This window comes from Rhamphochromis sp. 'chilingali' (genome assembly GCF_963969265.1).
Source record: "Rhamphochromis sp. 'chilingali' genome assembly, chromosome: 15".
Lineage (NCBI taxonomy): Eukaryota > Metazoa > Chordata > Actinopteri > Cichliformes > Cichlidae > Rhamphochromis > Rhamphochromis sp. 'chilingali'.
The window spans coordinates 19,155,023-19,165,495 of record NC_137942.1 but is presented as its reverse complement, the minus strand read 5'-3'; the positions used below and the strand labels follow the sequence as shown (position 1 = coordinate 19,165,495).

The window sequence follows — 10,473 nt, the reverse complement described above, 5'->3', positions numbered from 1 at the left end:
ACTTTTTTGTACATCTTGATATCTTACACAAGCTTACCAAGTGTCAGACTCATAGATGAAACACAGAGCAGGGGCTGATGTTTTGAAATATTGTAGGGGGCGCTGTGGAGCCATTTTGCGCTATTCAAGGAAAATGGTTACATAACAACAATGCGTTCATCCATTTGGAGGTGTGTGCCAAATTTCAAGCCTCTATAAACTTTCCAAGCCCCTCAAAAGCCACTTCATCTTTCATGATGAACCGCGTTGCCACCAGGGTGCGCCGTTCAGTTTAAAGTCACAATTTTTGCACTGAAGCATCACGAGGGACTGATGGTGATATTCACCGCTTTTGAGGTGGCCACGATCAACCTGTGAAAATCAGTACAACAAAGTTAAAGCCATGACATTTCCTGTTGCCACTAGGTGGCGCTGTCCGTATTTCCGACAATGGGCACATCAATCTGTTCAGGGCGGGTCTGACATCATGCCTGTAAAGTCTGGTACTGATCAGACTGGATTTCATTGAGTTATACTAATTTGTTTCTTCATGGCGTGACATCAAAGTTCGCCATGCTGTTGGGGTCACACCCTTTTGCGAAAACTCACAGTTTTCACTGTAACCCAAGACCAACTCCTTAAGGCTTTCCTGGAGAAATTTGAGGCTGCAGATGTCACCCATCACTATACTGTACCCCAAAGTGTAAAACATGACATTTCCTGTTCCCACTAGGTGGCGCTGTCCTTGATGTCAAATATGGCAGTTGAAATATGTTCAGGGGTGGAGCCTTATCATATGTGTGCTCTTTGGTCCAGATCGGAACATGTATGACAAAATGAGAGGCAATAAGATTTTCATGGCGAGTCATCGAAATTCGCCATGGCGCCACGGCCTCATAGTATTGTGAAAACTCAAAAGCTCCGCAATTTAACATGGCACAAGGGTGTAGTTGGCACTGACCAAATATGAAGGTTATGAAATCAAACCCCAAGGAGGAGTTCGTCAAAGTTCGAGGCATGGAAATGGTAAAATCAGAGCCAAAATGTCACCTTCAATCCAAAATGGCGGACTTCCTGTTGGGTTTAGGACATTGCCATAATAGACTTTTTTGTTCGACTCTGAACATTATATAGGTGTACCGACTTTCAAACATGTAGGTCATACCCATACCGGGGGCTCGCGTTTTTCATTTTTCTAGGTGGCGCTACTGAGCTAATTTTCCCTGGCCATGTCTGAGAACATTAAAATACGTAAATTTTCACCAGACCTGACGCGTGTGCAAAATTTCATGAGTTTTCGAGCATGTTTAGGCCCTCAAACGGCCAATTCATTTGCCGAAATAATAATAATAATAATAATAATAATAATAATAAACAGAGCAATTACAATAGGGCCTTCGCACTATCAGTGCTCGGGCCCTAATAATAATAATTAAAGCTGCAAGCAGCGTTATGAGGGCCCTCGCACCCCCGGCGCGTCGAGCCACGCCCAACACCTAAAACCAGCACGTCCGATCTGATGTCACATTGATGGAATTCATGCATTTAACCACCAGCTAACATTTCAACTCATTCATTCATGATTAGTTAGTCGTTCCACTAGGTGGCGCTCTAACCATTATGTACAAATGGCATAACAAACATTTCCGAGCTCGAGTCTCATCACACCTGAGACGTTTGGGAGAGATTGGACATTGTGTTTTTGAGTGACAGCAGATTACTGCTTTTTGGCGAGTGATTCAAACTCTAAGTGCCGCCATAACCACCCCGTTTCCCTGGACGTAAAAAGCTTCGCAATTTAACATCACAAAGGTCTTTAGATTCCACACACTGGAGATTGGTTCAATATGATGAAATCCCTTGGAGGAGTTCGTCAAAGAACGGTGCCTGGAAAGAGGGGAAAATGTCACAAAAATTACACATTAATTTTAAAATGGCTGACTTCCTGTTAGATTTGGGATATTGCTCCAAGAGACTTTTTTGTACATCTTGATATCTCCTATAAGCTTACCAGGTTTCAGACTCATACATAAAACACAGAGCTGGGGCTGATGTTTTGAAATTTTGTAGGGGGCGCTGTGGAGCCATTTTGCGCTATTCAATGAAAATGATCACATAACAACAAAGCCTTAAGCACAATGGAGGTGTGCGCCAAATTTCAAGCCTCTATAAACTTTCCAAGCCCCTCAAAAGCCACTTCATTTTTCACGGTGAACAGCGTTGCCACCAGGGTGCGCCGTTCAGTTTAAAGTCACAATTTTTGCACTAAAGCATCATCAAGGACTGATGGTGATATTCACCGCTTTTGAGGTGGCCACTATGAACCTGTGAAAATCAGTACAACAAAGTGTAAGACATGACATTTCCTGTTCCCACTAGGTGGCGCTCTTCATATTCCTGACAATGGGCACATCAATCTGTTCAGGGCGGGTGTGACATCATGCCTGTAAAGTCTGGTACTAATCAGACTGGATTTCATGGAGTTATACTAATTTGTTTCTTCATGGCAAGATATCAAAGTTCGCCATGCTGCTGAGGTCACACCCTTTCGTGAAAAGCCACAGTTTTCACTGTACCCCAAGACCAACTCCTTAAGGCTTTCCTGGAGAAATTTGAGGCTGCAGATGTCACCCATCACTATACTGTACCCCAAAGTGTAAAACATGACATTTCCTGTTCCCACTAGGTGGCGCTGTCCTTGATGTCAAATATGGCAGTTGAAATATGTTCAGGGGTGGAGCCTTATCATATGTGTTCACTTTGGTCAAGGTCAGAAAATGTATGACAAAATGAGAGGCAATAAGATTTTCATGGCGAGTCATCGAAATTCGCCGTGGCGCCACGGCCTCATGGTATTGTGAAAACTCAAAAGCTCCGCAATTTAACATGGCACAAGGGTGTAGTTGGCACTGACCAAATATGAAGGTTATGAAATCAAACCCCAAGGAGGAGTTCGTTAAAGTTCGAGGCATGGAAACGGTAAAATCAGAGCCAAAATGTCACCTTCAATCCAAAATGGCGGACTTCCTGTTGGGTTTAGGACATTGCCATAATAGACTTTTTTGTTCGACTCTGAACGTTATATAGGTGTACCGACTTTCAAATGTGTAGGTCATACCCATACCGGGGGCTCGCGTTTTTCATTTTTCTAGGTGGCGCTACTGAGCTAATTTTCCCTGGCCATGTCTGGGAACATTAAAATACGTAAATTTTCACCAGACCTGACGCGTGTGCAAAATTTCATGAGTTTTCGAGCATGTTTAGGCCCTCAAACGGCCAATTCATTTGCCGAAATAATAATAATAATAATAATAATAAACAGAGCAATTACAATAGGGCCTTCGCACTGTCAGTGCTCGGGCCCTAATAATAATAATAAGAAACGGAGCAGATACAATAGGGCCTTCGCACTCTCGGTGCTCGGGCCCTAATAATAATAATAATAATAATAATAATAATAATAAGAAGAAACGGAGCAGATACAATAGGGCCTTCGCACTCTCGGTGCTCGGGCCCTAATAATAATAAACAGAGCAATTACAATAGGGCCTTCGCACTGTCAGTGCTCGGGCCCTAATAATAATAATAATAATAATAATAATAATAATAATAATAATAATAATAATAATAAACAGAGCAATTACAATAGGGCCTTCGCACTGTCAGTGCTCGGGCCCTAATTAACTCTTGACCTCTTAACTCTGAACTCCTAGAGGGGCTATGACACCAACAGAGTAAATTCACAGACTCCGCCCCCAGCACGGCTCCAATCGAAGCTGAAGTGAAGCCGTTTCAGAACAGTTTGCTCTACATATTTGAGTTGTTTGCCATGCTTGGTAAGTCATTTTTTCAAAGATTGTTTCAATTATTATTATGAGCTTTTACTTCTGTGGCTCTTTGGAGTTGAGACAAAGCTGTGTGAAAGGCATTAGCCATGTTGCTCGGTGATAGCATAATATTCTGTTTTAGCTAGCTGAAAGGTATTGTTTGCGGGCAAATACCACAGCCTTGAAAAAAAGCTTGCATGTGAATTTTCAGTCAAACTTTTGGTCAAATACACCTAAAACAATGTCTAGAATGTGAAATGTTGGTATAATGGTGCTACTTGAAGCCTGAAAACGATCGCCCATAAAAAAAAAATAAAAAAACGAGCAAACAGCAGTAGCAGACGTCCTGACTGGATTCTACGGTAGCATTTAGATCCCTCCAGAGTTTTGTGCACACGGTTTAGGTAAAAATGAAAAAAGTTGAGGTTTTACATTTAGTTCAGTATTACCTGTTGCCTGTGTCCTTGTCTTTTGGGAAAATACTTTACACAAGTAATGGCTCAAAGAGGATTCCTTTTTTTTTTTACTGTGCTGCAATTGTTTACTGGATTATTTGTGCCGTTAATTAGTGTCAACTAATTTTTATTCAATCTCCACACAGGATATGCTTGTGAAGATGGAATATGGGGGAGAGCAGAAGTGCGTTGAAGTTCCACAAAGGGATGAATGAAGGACATGCATATTGTATTGAAGAAATAAGTGATGAGAATGCTGTTATTTGCATTTACCATGTCAGACCTTTTGATAAACAAAATTCTAATGAAAGTGAGAACATGTACACTGTTACATCTTTCAGAAAATGTTTTGAAATTGTGGTGCACAGTTCAGAATAAATGTTTTTCAAAAACCATTGCATCTTTTTAGTAAATGTTTATTTCCAAAAGAAATTTCTAGAAGTTCAGAACAGTAAAATTCCCGCTTTTTAGAATGAATTAGAAAATAACTCTTACGTAGTTAAACTAAAATACTCTTTGAGAGTTAATATATAAACTCTTAACACCAAGTGTTAAATTATCAACTCCAGACAGATTTGGTGTTTAACACTAAATCAGAGTTAACGTACCAACTCTCCAAAAAGAGTTAAATTAACACTCTCTGGTGTGGACCCATATAGACACTTTAATAGTGTTGAAATCAAATCCGACAGTGTTAATTTGGACATGCTGGATTTGCTGTGTACAAGTATTCAGGACTGACGAGCAGATGTCATTGACACACGATGTTTCGTATGATGATGAATTACTTTGCTTTGTCACTTCTACTTGGTATGTAATTTTCTGTTTTCATTCAATTCAAAATAGAACCTGAAAGCAGAAAAAAATCTAGATTTTTTTAATGAAAAAAGCTCTTTTTGATTGAAATTGTATTTTGCCTTTGATAAATGTTCTGTTGGCAGTCCTAAAGAAAAATACATCTGAACATACGCTTTTGGTAACCCTCAAAAAAATTATTATAGCAAATATTTGACCACTCTTTTGCATTTGCATGGACCCGGCTTTAAAGCGTAGTCCACATATTTTTAGTAGACTTGAGGTCAGGGCTTTGGGAAGCTCATTCCAGAAGCTTTATGGATCATTTCTCAACAACTGCAGATTCCAAGATCAAACAATTTTATGGAAGTACAAGTTATTGTGCTGTGTCATTACTTTGCCAAGTTTTGAAAGAAGACACACTGTGAACCCAAGATGAGGGGACATTGATTAGGATGTGTAGAAACAAGTGAGGAACCACCATGTATTCATGTGTGTGTATGTTACATATAAAGCAATAACACATCAACAGAATGCTTGTTTTTTTATAAATAGGTGTGAATGTGGAAATGAGGCAAGTTGTATAAAGTGCTTTAAGTTGTCAGGTAGAGTAGAAAAGCACTATATAAGACTCAGTCCATGTAGGTGGATGAGGATTGTTGTAGTTATTTTTATGACTATTTTGATTAGCATTTATTTTGTCACCTGGAGAGCATACTTAAACTTGCAAACACAGCACATCTTTCCATGCCATGTGCACTACATTAATATATCCTTTGTCATGTTCCTTAATGTATTCTACTAAAAAAGAAAAATTATACAGTCTTGGAGGCATTCCTCAGTTTGATTCAAGTGTAAAAATGAAGTTGGTATGTGACATTATAGAGATGGTAACGTGAATGATTACTTTTCAATAGTATAACAATTTAACAGTAATTTTTAAGATTAATTAAACATTTCTATAACTTTTTATCTTCTTTGTTTCAGGTTTGCTTGTGATACCTGTTATTACTGTGTTTCCTCCTGGTATGAACAAATAAATAGCCAATATATGTGATTTAAAATCACCATAAAGTAATAAATTATGTGTGATAATTATTGTACATATTTGATTTGCATTGTGCAGGTTCTTGTGATGGATACACCAATATAACTCAGTCGTGGCGCAATCGGGGATTTGACGCTACTTATTTTGGTGCCACTCTTGTCAATGACCAGCAGCTTCTTAACAAATGGTGGCGCTTTACAGGGATTGGTGGAGACAGAGTTATTATTAATTGTGTACCCCCTTATCGTGGTGGCACATGGGGTGCTCTTTTTATTTCATCACCTTATCCAACCACTGAGTCTCTGACACCAACAACAGTGACTGCATATGGCTTCTATTCTTGGTGTACTGACATGTCCGCTGTAGTGAATATAGCTCTCTGTCCTGGAGGATTCTACGTGTATCAACCAATGAGTTACCCATATTACCAGCAAGGATATGCGACCTGTGAGTAGTAACTAATTCTTGTCACCATGCTTCTGTTCATTTTTACTTCTAAAATAGAAATCTTAGCTTGAATCCCTTTTTCAAATATTCAGAAATCATTCATTCATTCATTCACTCATTCATTCTTCTCTTGGTAGAGGTGGATGCATCTTTCCCCCTCTCCCTCCCTTATCTTTCCCTGCTTGGTTTCTGTTCTTTTCTAGTCTTGTCTAACTCTAACCCTCAGAGAGTCTCTCAGTCTTGTTCTGGATTTGATCAATTAGTCCCTTAATGAAATTGACACTGCTTGATGGTCAGTTGTGTCGTGTGCCTGGCGACACTCTCAATGGGGGGCATTGAACAAGATGTGGAACAATGATAACAGAGTTCCCGCTGTTTGGAGCTGGCTCGGACCTGGCTTATCGAAGAACAAAGAAAGCGATTACAGCTGTTCAAAACCCCACAAGGCTAGCCAACATTACTGACGATGGGCAAGCTGTGAGTACTCAGACTGTGTTTATTGAACACAATATTGATAAGATCTTGGAGAAGCTGATGGCTCCTCGATGGGAATTGAGAGACTTGATGACCAGTGATGGACATTTAGACCAACTGTGAAACTGGAATGCAGTTGTTCGTTCGAACCCAAACAACCATGTCCTTCATGCAGCTATCCAAGGCCAAGACTGGCCAGAACAACAATTCTCCCTGATAAGAGGACTGTATTATGACTGTCTGCTCCTATCCCTTAAGGTCACCTATGTCAGGTGGAGGAATGTTGACTTTTGCTTGACCGGGAGAAAGGACTCTCGCTCTCAAGTTGAACACTCCCTCCCCCCTCCCAATGCCTCCGAACGCTTACTCCCACTCGAAGTAGACAGGCGGACCTGTCCAACACCGTACCAGGACCAGGCTGCTGTTCATATGGGCTAACTCTTGACTTTTTTCGTACCTCTCTGATCTTTCTTCCCAATGTTTTGCTTGTGTATTCTATGTATGGTCAGAAGGGGTGCTCATGATGGCGCCGGATCATCTGGCAGCCTGCGAAACAATTTCCCTCAGGATAAATAAAGTACTATCAATCAATCAATATAAATTCTAAATTGCTGAAGTTAGTTATCTGCAGTGCTGAAAGTACTTTAACTGGCATGGTCTCCAGGCCTAGGATCAGTTGGCTGGTCACATGACATGCAGACTAGGAGAGAGGAGTGCACATTGCACATTACGACTGTAAAACTATGTCACTAAATATCTAAACCCTAATTTCAAAGGGCAAAACTCGCTAAATTGAAATGTTTTTTTGTTGATAGTCATTTATGTTATGATTGTGTTTCACAATTGTATATGTATTTAGATCATTATGACTGTAAGCCAGACTCTTGTGGACCATTGACCAAGTGTATGCCAGATGGAGGCTGCAATTGTGAGGATGGTTATGAAATCCCCCAAAACCACCTTCCTACTCCGGCTTCATTTGGTTGTGTTGGTAAGTACGTGAAATTAAAAATAAGTAACTATTCTATATTTCTTGTTTATTCTTATGAAAATAATGTATAAAACAAAGTACATCATCTTTTGATCCTGATGTCTTATGCCTAAAAAAATGATCTGGGCCTTACCAGGTTAAAAAAAATCATTTGATCTTTCAAAGGGACAATGCAAAAACTGCTACTCATAAATCAGAGTCCCTTTATAGATAAAACTTTCTACCCTAAGTTGGGAAAAAAGGGTTAACATTTTAAATTATGAGGGAAAAAAAGAGAATATTACGTAATAAAGATTTATTCCTTTACTCATTCCTTTTAAGACTTTAAGTGTGATCACAGGTAGGAATATTTGAAATTCTCAAAAATGTGTGGAATGTGCTGGTCAGTTTACCAGCATGCCATGCGATGAAGCAAACTAACTTCTTTAGTAACAAAGTTGACAGTGTGAGATTGCATTTGCAAACAGCAAAGACTAATCTTTCTTGTAACATCATCCCCTGGATTAGGGTCAATAAAATATGTCCTATAGTATTTGGAAAGGTTAATGAGGATTCGGCTGAGGATATGTTGTCATATCCTTATCTTCATCTTTTATAGATGAGACATCCATAGGCATAGACTTGGATGGAAAACATATTTAAATCCTTGACTTTGCTGTTCTCCCAAACGTCCTTCAAACAGCCTTCAAATTGTTTGCAAATGGTCTTATAATTCAATGCTCACATGGGCAATGACAGTGAGACCTGGAAGGGTGTAATTGGGCAGAACCGCATGCCTGATCTAAACCTGAGTGGTGTTTTGTTATTGGACTTTTGTGCCTTCCACTGTTTGTCCATAACGAACACCATGTTAGAACATAAGGATGTCCATAAGTGCACATGGCACAAAGAACACCTCAGGTCACAGGTCGATGGTCGATTTTGTAATTGTATCATTGGATCTGCAGCCGTATGTTCTGAGCACTCGGATAAAGAGACCGAGCCTTTCACTGATCACCACCTGGTCTTGAGTTGGGTTAGATGGTCGAGGAGAATACTGGACAGACCTGGTACGCGTAAATGCATATTTAGGGTGCTCTGGGAAAGTCTAAGAGAGGCCACTATCAAAGAGATCTTCAACTCCCACCTCTGGCAGAACTTTCACAGCATTACCAGGACACTGTAGGTAAGGGGGGCCATCAAGCTGATCAAAGAGCTCTGGATAGAGACCACAAAATTGAGAATGTGGATACAAGTGGCAGAAATGAGCCTTCTCCAAAGGATGGCTGGCCTCTCTCTTGGAGATAGGGACCATGCTGAATGATAATAATACAAAGATTTACACTAATGTTTGTTATAAATAAACTTCACAAACAAACTAAAGTAACAATAAATAACTAAAAACAAAAGAAAATAAACTTCACTAAATGTCAATACTGTTAAAGTTTGCAGCTGGTTTGTTATTATTCTTTTTGTCAGATATTGATGAGTGCCAGAGGACTACAGGGATTTGTGGTCCTAACTCAAATTGTAAGAACACCGTTGGGTCATATATATGCACCTGTTTGAATGGTTTCAGTGTAGCAGATCCAACACTGCCACCTGGAACGTCCAATGGATGCACAGGTACCAATAAAAACACAAAATAACAAAATCTATTTTTAATGCAGATTTTAACTTGGTAACTGTGGTATGTTTAGATATTGATGAATGTCTTGCCAATATCTGCGGGCAATATGGGTCCTGCACCAATACAATTGGAAGCTATGTGTGCAACTGCAATGAAGGCTTTCACATTCAATCAGATGCAACCCCGGTTTGCCAAGGTCTGTATTATTATTTATGTCATGTGTTTGGTAGGAAAATCCTTTTTTGTGTTTGAGCGAATATAGCTTGTAGCATAAAGTTCTTTGAGTGATTAACACAATTAGAAAAGCATATTAAGTGTAATTTTCAGTACACAAAGAATATAAATTGAATTTGTTTACATTAACTGTCTTCTTTTCAGATAATGATGAGTGTCTAACCTCATCTATCTGTGGCCCTGATTCTATCTGCACAAACACACCTGGAGCTTATACCTGTGGGTGTATACCAGGTTACGCACCAACTGATCAATCCAAAGAACCCAGCATGACCAACATATGTACTGGTATTTACAACATATTTACAAAGGCATTAACTGAAAACTGTAGATATAGGCAAAGAGACTGCAGTTTAATATGAAAAAATGCAGAATATATACAAAAGAAACAGGTTCAGTCTCACAACCTGCCATAGTATTTTTTGACCTGCAGCTTGAATTTGATTAAATGAGGTCATTTCCCATTTGTGTATGCAGGTAAGGAAAAATTACAAGCACAGTTTCATTGTTTTTTGGGGTGGTTGTTAACCGTTTGGATCACTGTGAGTCTCTCTCTCTCTCTCTCTCTCTCTCTCTCTCTCTCTCTCTCTCTCTCTCTCTCTCTCTGTCTCGGT

General features: G+C 39.6%; 1 long non-coding RNA gene across 1 annotated transcript; it reads left to right on the top strand.

Moving 5' to 3' along the window:
- The first annotated feature begins 3,720 nt into the window (after positions 1 to 3,720).
- On the top strand, positions 3,721 to 4,656 carry LOC308411986. Its single transcript, XR_013974511.1, has 2 exons — positions 3,721 to 3,815; positions 4,408 to 4,656. It is a non-coding gene; the product is annotated as an uncharacterized lncRNA (long non-coding RNA).
- Positions 4,657 to 10,473: the final 5,817 nt, after the last annotated feature.